Below are 8,214 nucleotides of genomic sequence, written 5' to 3' on the forward strand. Positions count from 1 at the left end.
ATGTCTGTGTGTCATCAGAGCCAGGGAGGAAAGCAAATTGAGAAGAAGAATGAAAAGGTTAAAGGAGTCACGGTGAAGCCGTGTAAGGGCAGTGCTGAGAGTGCTGAGGCCTTGCTGAAAGGTCTGGAAAAGGTCCAGAGGACAGCTGTGAATGAGCTGGGATGCAGGGCTGTGGGAGGAGCAAGGCAGGGCCCTGAGTGCTTGGGACAGCTGGGGTCCAACAGGAGAATCATCCCTGGCTGGACTGTTGGGGTAATGTAGGGGTGGGGCTCAGAGGGCTGACATAGAAGTCAGGGTAGGACGCTGACTACTGACATTGCAGGACAGGGATGTGGGACGAGCTGAGCCAGGATGTGAGTGGGGCTGAGAGTAAGGATGTAGAACCTGAAGGGCTGAGGAAGGAAGAGAGAGGGGCTGTGAGTTCTGAGGGAAGAAGTGGAGGCACAGCTGTGAATCCTGACCCAGGGAGGCAGACATGTAGAGTACCAAAGAGAGGTTGGAGCTGGAGTGTGAGGTGGGTGTCAAAGAAGGGTCCATGAATACTGATGTAGTAGGCAAGATCTATGTACTTGCAGGAAGGGAGTTGGAAATTTTGAGGCAATTTTGCTTTGAATTCTGAGGCAATGAGATCCCTGAGGTCGACTTGAAGGGTCTATTGGAAGAGCTGGTAGGCTGTGAGTTCTGAGGAGGAATTGGAAGGAGTATTCAGGACTTCCAGATGAAGAAGGGGAAAGTGGATATTGGTAGAGTATGGAGAAGTACAGGGCAGAGCTGTGGAACCTGAGGTAAGGTGTTTGGAGTGGGGCTGCAGACAGAGGAATAGATTTGTAATGTTTGGGCTGAAATAGGATTGTGGGTAGTCCATGTGCTTTGTTGTAAGGTGGAGAGAGGGCTGTGGGACCAGGTGCAGGGCTGGGCATTGGTAGGTATAATCAAACTGTCCTGTAGAATTGCTGGGATGAATTGGAGGAAGACTTAATAAATGCTGGGTTACAAGGGACTGTTCTCTCCTTTCAAGTGAGATGCTCTTCTCCTGCCCAAAATGCTCCAGAAAATAAGGATTATGGGATGGGGTAGAGGGAAGGTCTGTGGCAGAGAATGCTTTCCTCATGGGAGAATCCATGAATGTGGCCAGGGCCCTCAAGGTCACTGGTTACTCTTTCTACCTCTGCCAGTATCATGCAAAGCCCCTTCTTCTTTGATGGCTCCTACTTCAACCTACCTCTGGAGCACCACAGGTCCTCTGATCAGGATGTAAAAACTCAATCCTCTTCTGTATTGGTGGATCAATGATGGAGAAATCAGTATACCATGGTGCAGGCTTGTGGCATTTGTGTACCATTGAACAAATGACCAGAGTACTCCTCTGTCTTCATATTTAACTTCAAGCAGTCTACAGCATCGCTGTTAATGATCTGCTTCTTGAGGCACGAATGCCCTTCTCCTCAGGGGCTTCTTCCTTCATTCCACTGATGGGGTCCTGGAGGGATCCTGACTATTCCCTCCACTTATCTCCCCAAGGCCAGCCTTTGTTTCACTTTGTTCTTTGAGAGAGCACTGACCAGAAGCAACTTGAGGAGAGGACTTATTTGGCTTAGATTTCTAGATCACAATCCACCAAGAAGGAAAGTCAGGGAAGTAGTTTTAAGGTAGAAAGTCTGGAGAAGCTGGCTTCATGGCAGTCAACTATTCAGCTACCTAGATACCCATTGTTGTGATGATTTTAAGTGTGTTCACAAAGCCTTCAATCAGGAGTCTGTTTCTTCTTAATCCTCTCCACTCAGAGCTTAAGACATAAAGTAGAGTTTACAGATGTGTCTCTGGTGGGGACTTGTAGGTTTTTCATTCACCCTTTCTCCTTTACTTATGTAATAACTTCATTCCTTTCAGGTAAATTCTTAAGTGGTATATGTATATTATACATATATATATGTATAATTACATATACTTATAAATTAAATAAATATTTTACACATATAAAATATGTCAATATTTTATTACAACCTTTATTAGCAATCCCAGCTGGCTCCATGTCACTTCAATAAAATGGCTTTAAAAATATTTAAAAGGAAAAGTTTTAGTTGGCTCCTGGCTCTGGAGATACAAATTTGCTTGTCACATCTCTTCAAGTCTCTGTTGTGGGGAACCACACAGGCATATGAATGAGTGGTACAGAACCCTGCTGATACGCAAGCCAGGAAGCACAACTAATGGATAAGGTGGGCAGGGAACCCAAAATTGCTTTCCTAGGCATTCCAGGAGGCTTAAAGGCCTCTCACCATATCCCACATACAGGTAATATTTCCCTATTGGCCAGGGCTTTAACACAGGAAACTTGCTGATACTTTCAATATCCAACCTGCAGCATTAACATGTGGATTCTGCTTATTCCTTGCCTTCCAGGCTCCAATTCCCCATGTTTAGCTGCATGATTGAGAGAACAGCCTATGGGACAGACTCTAGGGAGGCACCTTCAGTGAGACAGCTTATTTGATTGGAGTAAATTAAAGGCCATTTAAACCCTTGGATGGTGAGTATGGCCTACTGGGGTGAGTGTCGATCATTGCCCTCTAAAACCAGGATGCTGGGGACACAGCACTTCTATAAGTTGGGATTCTAGTGGCTTAGTGGACCTTCACTTATAAGGGGAGAGATAGACTAACCTGGCTACTGGGTTATGAAGTGACCTCCTCTAGTGGGGCAAGCGGGGCCGAGGCCTACATGCACTAATACAGAGGTCTGGGGTCACTGGGAAGCTATCCTATTCCTGCTAATCTCCGGAGGCATTTGTCAAACACATGTAACAAACTGAGCATACACCAGAGATGCCTGCAATGCACAAAATGGTGGGCTTGTGGGTAACAGCCTAGAAAGCAGTGAAAAAGTAAGGCCTGTGCTATTCTGTATCACTCCCTTTCTTCTTTACACATCCCTTTCACCTTCTCCTAAACACTTGGAAGAGGACATGCCCCCCACCAGGGAGAGTGCATGGAGGTTCCTCTACCTCTTCCATCTACTGGTTCTAATATTCCTTTCCAAGACTTGTGGGGTCAGAGGTGCACCTCAACTTTTCTACTGCAGTCCATTAGCTGAGCTTTCTCCTAAGCAAAGCAAAGTGTGCATGTGCTGTAATTGCCAAGCCTACAGATCTTTAAACTAAGAGGGAACAGAAGATGACTGGGAGCTGATCTTCCTCTGCAAGGTTGTACAGATCCATAGTGATCTAGCACTGAGTGTGGGAGACAGATGGATACAACTAGGGAGTTGTGCCCTGCAAGTCAAGGGGCCTGGGCTTATATGGGGCTGACCATGGAACACAGGCAAACTAACCAAGAAGTGGTGCCCATCCAGAGGACACTTCTTGATCCTACACCCCATAGACTGTCCTGAATATCCAGCATTCACTCACCCAAATTATTCTTTCATTATTCCTTTCTTCTGCCTTCCTAGACATGTGCTGGGATGATGGGATTGTCAGATGCAGACATCTGTCCTATGCTGAGGAACCTGACATAGAGACTTTGTCACTTACAGAGTTCCCTAACACGTGCCATGTTCCTATGCTGAGTCCAGACAGCCAGACAATTCCTAGGTAATGGTGCTCCCTGCTTTTCTTCACTGTGATTTTCTTCCTTCTGCTCTATGTTGCCATAACTCTCATCAACTTTGTCTCTGGCTGCCTACCAGAGACTGACTGTCTTAATCCTGGGAGTATGGAGATGCCTTTCCCACATGAGAAGGCATTCACTTGAGCATTGGCTCCAAAGAGGTGAAACCTGTTTATTTCTCCTGAATGGCTAATTAGTAAGATGACTAAAGGCTAGAGCCACCCATCTAAGCATCCATCTATCTCTGAGCCTAACAGCACAATACCTGAGGACTTTTGTTTTTTAAGGAGATAGCCTTAGTACTGAGAGGGATACAACATGGCCAACTGATTGAAATCCCAACCTGAGATTCCCTGCCCAGCTGGAAACCCTTGTACCTTCTGGTTCATTCCCACATGTGCTGGCCAGGAGTAGAGCCCCAGTGCTGGACCAGATCCCACACAGCACAGGCCCCAGTTGTAGCTCGAATCCTCAGCTTGACTACCCAGGAAGAACAGGCTCCAGTTAGAGATAGCAAGGCCAGATAACATCAGAGGTATCCAGATGGCTAGAGGTAAGCTTAAGAACATAGGCAATAGAGACCAGTTTGACTTGGCAACATCAGAACCCAGTCTTCCCACTACAGCAAGTCCTGGATACCCCAACACACTCTTAAAACAAGATTCAAATCTAAACCCTCATTTCATGAAGATGATAGACATAAATAACCCCCTTAAAAAATACAGAAGAACACTATCAAACAGGTGAAGGAATTTGAACAAAACGGTTCAAGATCTAAAATTGGAAAGAGAATCATTAAAGAAAACTCAAAGGGGACAGCCCTGCAGATGGAAGTCCTAGGAAAGGGAATAGATGCGAGCGTCCCAGATGCAAGCATCATCAACTGGAGACAAGAGAGAGAATCTCAGCAGCAGAAGACACAACAGAAGACATCAATACAACAGTCAAGGAAAATACAAATGCAAAAAAATTCCTATTTTAAAAACATTCAGGAAATTGAGGACACAGTGAAAACATTGCCCTGAGAACAATATGTATAGAAGAGAGTGAAGATTCTCAACTTATAAGGCCAGCAAATGTATTCGACAAAATTATAGAAGAAATCTTTCCTAACCTAAAGAAAAAAAATGCCCATAAATATACAAGAAGCCAATGGGACCAGAAAAGAAATCCCTCTCATCATATACAAATTAAAATAGCAAATGCACAAAACAAAGAAAGAATATTGAAAGCAGTAAGGGAAAATGGTCAAGTAACATATAATAGCAGGCCTATCAGAATTATACCAAGAACATTGAATTACTCCCATGTATTCATTCTATGGAACCACCACTCAATAAGGCTGGTCTTCAATAGCAACAAAACCAACAGAAAGCCCACATACATGTGGGAGTGAACAACTATCTACTCAATGATAACTTGATCAGGGAAGAAGGAAAGAAATTAAAGACTTTTTAGAATTCAATGACAATAAAGACACAACATATCCAAACTTAAGGGCCACAATGAAAGTAGTGCTAAGAGGAAATCTCATAGCCCTGAGTGCCTCCATAAAGAAAGTGGAGAGATCATCCCCCTAGCAGTTTAACAGTTCATCTAAAAGCTCCAGAAGAAAAAGAAGCAAATATACCCAAGAGGAGTAGACTGCAGGATATAATCAAACTCCAGGCTGGAATTAACCGAGTAGAAACAAAAAGAACTATAAAAAGAATCAAACAAAACCAGGAGCTGGTTCTTTGAGAAAATCAACAAGATAGATAAACCCTTAGGCAGACTAACCAGAGAGCACAGAGACAGTATCCAAATGAACGAATTCAGGAATGAAAAGGAAGACATACTGACAGAAACTGAGGAAATTAAAAAAAAAATCATCATATTTTAATACAAAAGTCTATATTCAATAAACCTTGAAAACCTCAATGAAATGTATGATGTTCTAGACAGATACCAGGTACCAAAGTTAAATCAGGGTCAGATAAATCTTCTAAACAGCCCCATAACCACCCCCATCCCCACCTAGTGAATAGAACTGATCATTAGATATCTCCCAACCAAAAAAAAAGAAAAAAAGAAAAAAAAGAAAAAAAAAAAAGAAAAGAAAAGCTCAGGATAAATAGTTTTAGTACAGGATTTTATCAGACCTTAATACAGATACTCCTCAAACTATTCCATAAAATAGAAACAGAAGGAACACTACCCAATTCTTTCTATGAAGCCACAGTTACACTGATACCTAAACCACAAAAGACCCAACAAAAAAAGAGAACTACGGACCAATTTCCCTTGTGAATATTGATGAAAAGTACTCAATAAAATTTTCACAAACAGAATCCAAAACACATCAAAATGATCATCCACCATGAACATGTAGGCTTCATATCGGGATGCAGGGATGTTTCAATACATGGAAATACATCAACGTAATACACCATATAAACAAACTCAAAAGAAAAAGACCACATGATCATCTCACTAGATGCTAAGAAAGCATTTGACAAAATTCAACACCTCTTTATGGTAAAGGTCTTGGAAAGAACAGGAATTCAAAGGCCCAGACCTAAATATAATAAAACCAATATACAGCAAATCAATAGCCAGCATCAAACTAAATGGGGGAGAAACTCAAAGCAACCCCATTAAAATCAGGGACAAGACAAGGCTGCTCACTCTCTCCCTACCTATTCAATATAGTACTCGAAGTTCTAGCCAGAGCAATTAGACAACAAAAGGAGGGTCAAAGGGATACAAATAGGAAAGGAAGAAGTCAAGATATTATTATTTTCAGGTGATAGTATACATAAGTGACCCCAAAATTCTATCAGAGAGCTCCTACAGCTGATAAACAACTTCAGCAAAGTTGCTGGTTATAAAAATAACTCAAACAAATCAGTAGTTTTGCTCTACTAAAAGGATAAAAAGGCTGAGAAAGAAATTAGGGAAACAAACACCCTTCACAATAGTCACAAGTAATATAAAAATATCTTGATGTGACTCTAAACAAACAAGCGGAAAGATCTGTGGGACACAGAACTTCAAAGCCCTGAAGAAAGAAATCAAAGAAGACCTCAGAAGATGGAAAAGATTTCCCATGCTCGTGGGTTGGCAGGATTAATATAGTAAAAATGGCCATCTTGCCAAAAGCAATCTACAGATTATCAATGCAATCCCCATCAAAATTCCAACTCGCAATTATTCACAGAGATAGAAAAAGCAACCCTCAAATTCATTTGGAATAACAAAAAATCAAGGATAGCGAAAAATATTCTCAAGAACAACAACACAACAAAAATCTTCTGGAGGAATCACCATCCCTGACCTCAAGCTATACTATAGAGTAATAGTGGTAAAAACAAAAACAAAAAAACTATTTGATGATATTGGTACAGAAACAGGCAGGAAGATCAATGGAATAGAATTGAAGATCCAGAAAGATCCACATACATATGGTCATTTGACCTTTGACAAAATACTAAAATCACCCAGTGGAAATAGGACAGCATTTTCAACAATTGGTGTAGTTCAACTGGAGGTCAGCATGTAGCAGAATGCAAATTGATCCATACTTATCTCCTTGTACAAACCTCAAGTCCAAGTGGATCAAGGACCTCCACATAAAACTAGATGATGCTGAATCGAATAGAACAGAAAGTGGGGAAGAACCTTGAAAACTTGGGCACAGGGGAAACTTCCTGAGCATAAACACCAGTGGCTTATGCTTTAAGAGCAACAATAGACAAATGGACTTCATAAAATCGAAAAGCTTTTGTAAAGCAAAGGACACTATCAATAGGACAAAATGGCAACCCCACACATTTGGGAAAAGATCTTTACCAACCTACATCCGATAGAGGGATAATATCCAAAATATACAAAGAATGTGAGAAGGTAGACTCCAGAGAACCAAATAAACCTATTAAAAGTAGAGTACAGAAATTCAGAATTCTCATACAGACTTCTCAACTGAGGAATCTTGAATGGCTGAGAAAACACTGAAGAAATGTTTAACATCCTTAGTCATCAGGGAAACCAAATCAAAACAACCCTGAGATTTACTCACACCAGTAAGAATGGCTAAGATCAAACATGCAGTGACAGCAGAGGTTGGCAAGGATGTGGAGAAAGAGGAACAATCCCTCTATTGCTGGTGGGACTACAACCTAGTAAACCACTTTGGAACTCAGTTGGCAGTCCTGAGAAAATTTGAAATAGTTCTACCTGAAGACTCAGCTATACCACTCCAGCTATTACTCTTTTGGGCATATACCCAAAAGTTTCTTCGTATGTAAGAAGGATACATGCTCCACTTTTTCATAGCAGCCTATTTATAATAGAAATGTAAGAAAGAACTCAGATTTCCTGTATTAGAAATTCAAAGGACACGTGGCCCCTTCATCACATATGAATTTTAGAATAAAGTAGCTCAGTGTGTCCTACTTGGGCATAGCACTATACAGGAGGCAGCCTGTCCCATATGTAGTGAAACACATTCCTTATTCGGACCTATGTGAAGAGATGCAACACATCCAGCAGGAGCAGTTGGAAGTGACCAATGCCAGACCAAGAGAGGGGTGTGAGGTGGGACAGCTAGGTGATGAAGGCAAGGCTA

At 41.8% G+C, this 8,214-nt stretch overlaps 1 pseudogene; it reads left to right on the top strand.

The window, feature by feature from the left end:
* Positions 1–8,214, top strand: part of LOC117695181 (melanoma-associated antigen B16-like) — an 18,645-nt pseudogene continuing 10,431 nt past the window's right edge.

This window comes from Arvicanthis niloticus, chromosome X (assembly GCF_011762505.2).
Source record: "Arvicanthis niloticus isolate mArvNil1 chromosome X, mArvNil1.pat.X, whole genome shotgun sequence".
Taxonomy (NCBI): domain Eukaryota; kingdom Metazoa; phylum Chordata; class Mammalia; order Rodentia; family Muridae; genus Arvicanthis; species Arvicanthis niloticus.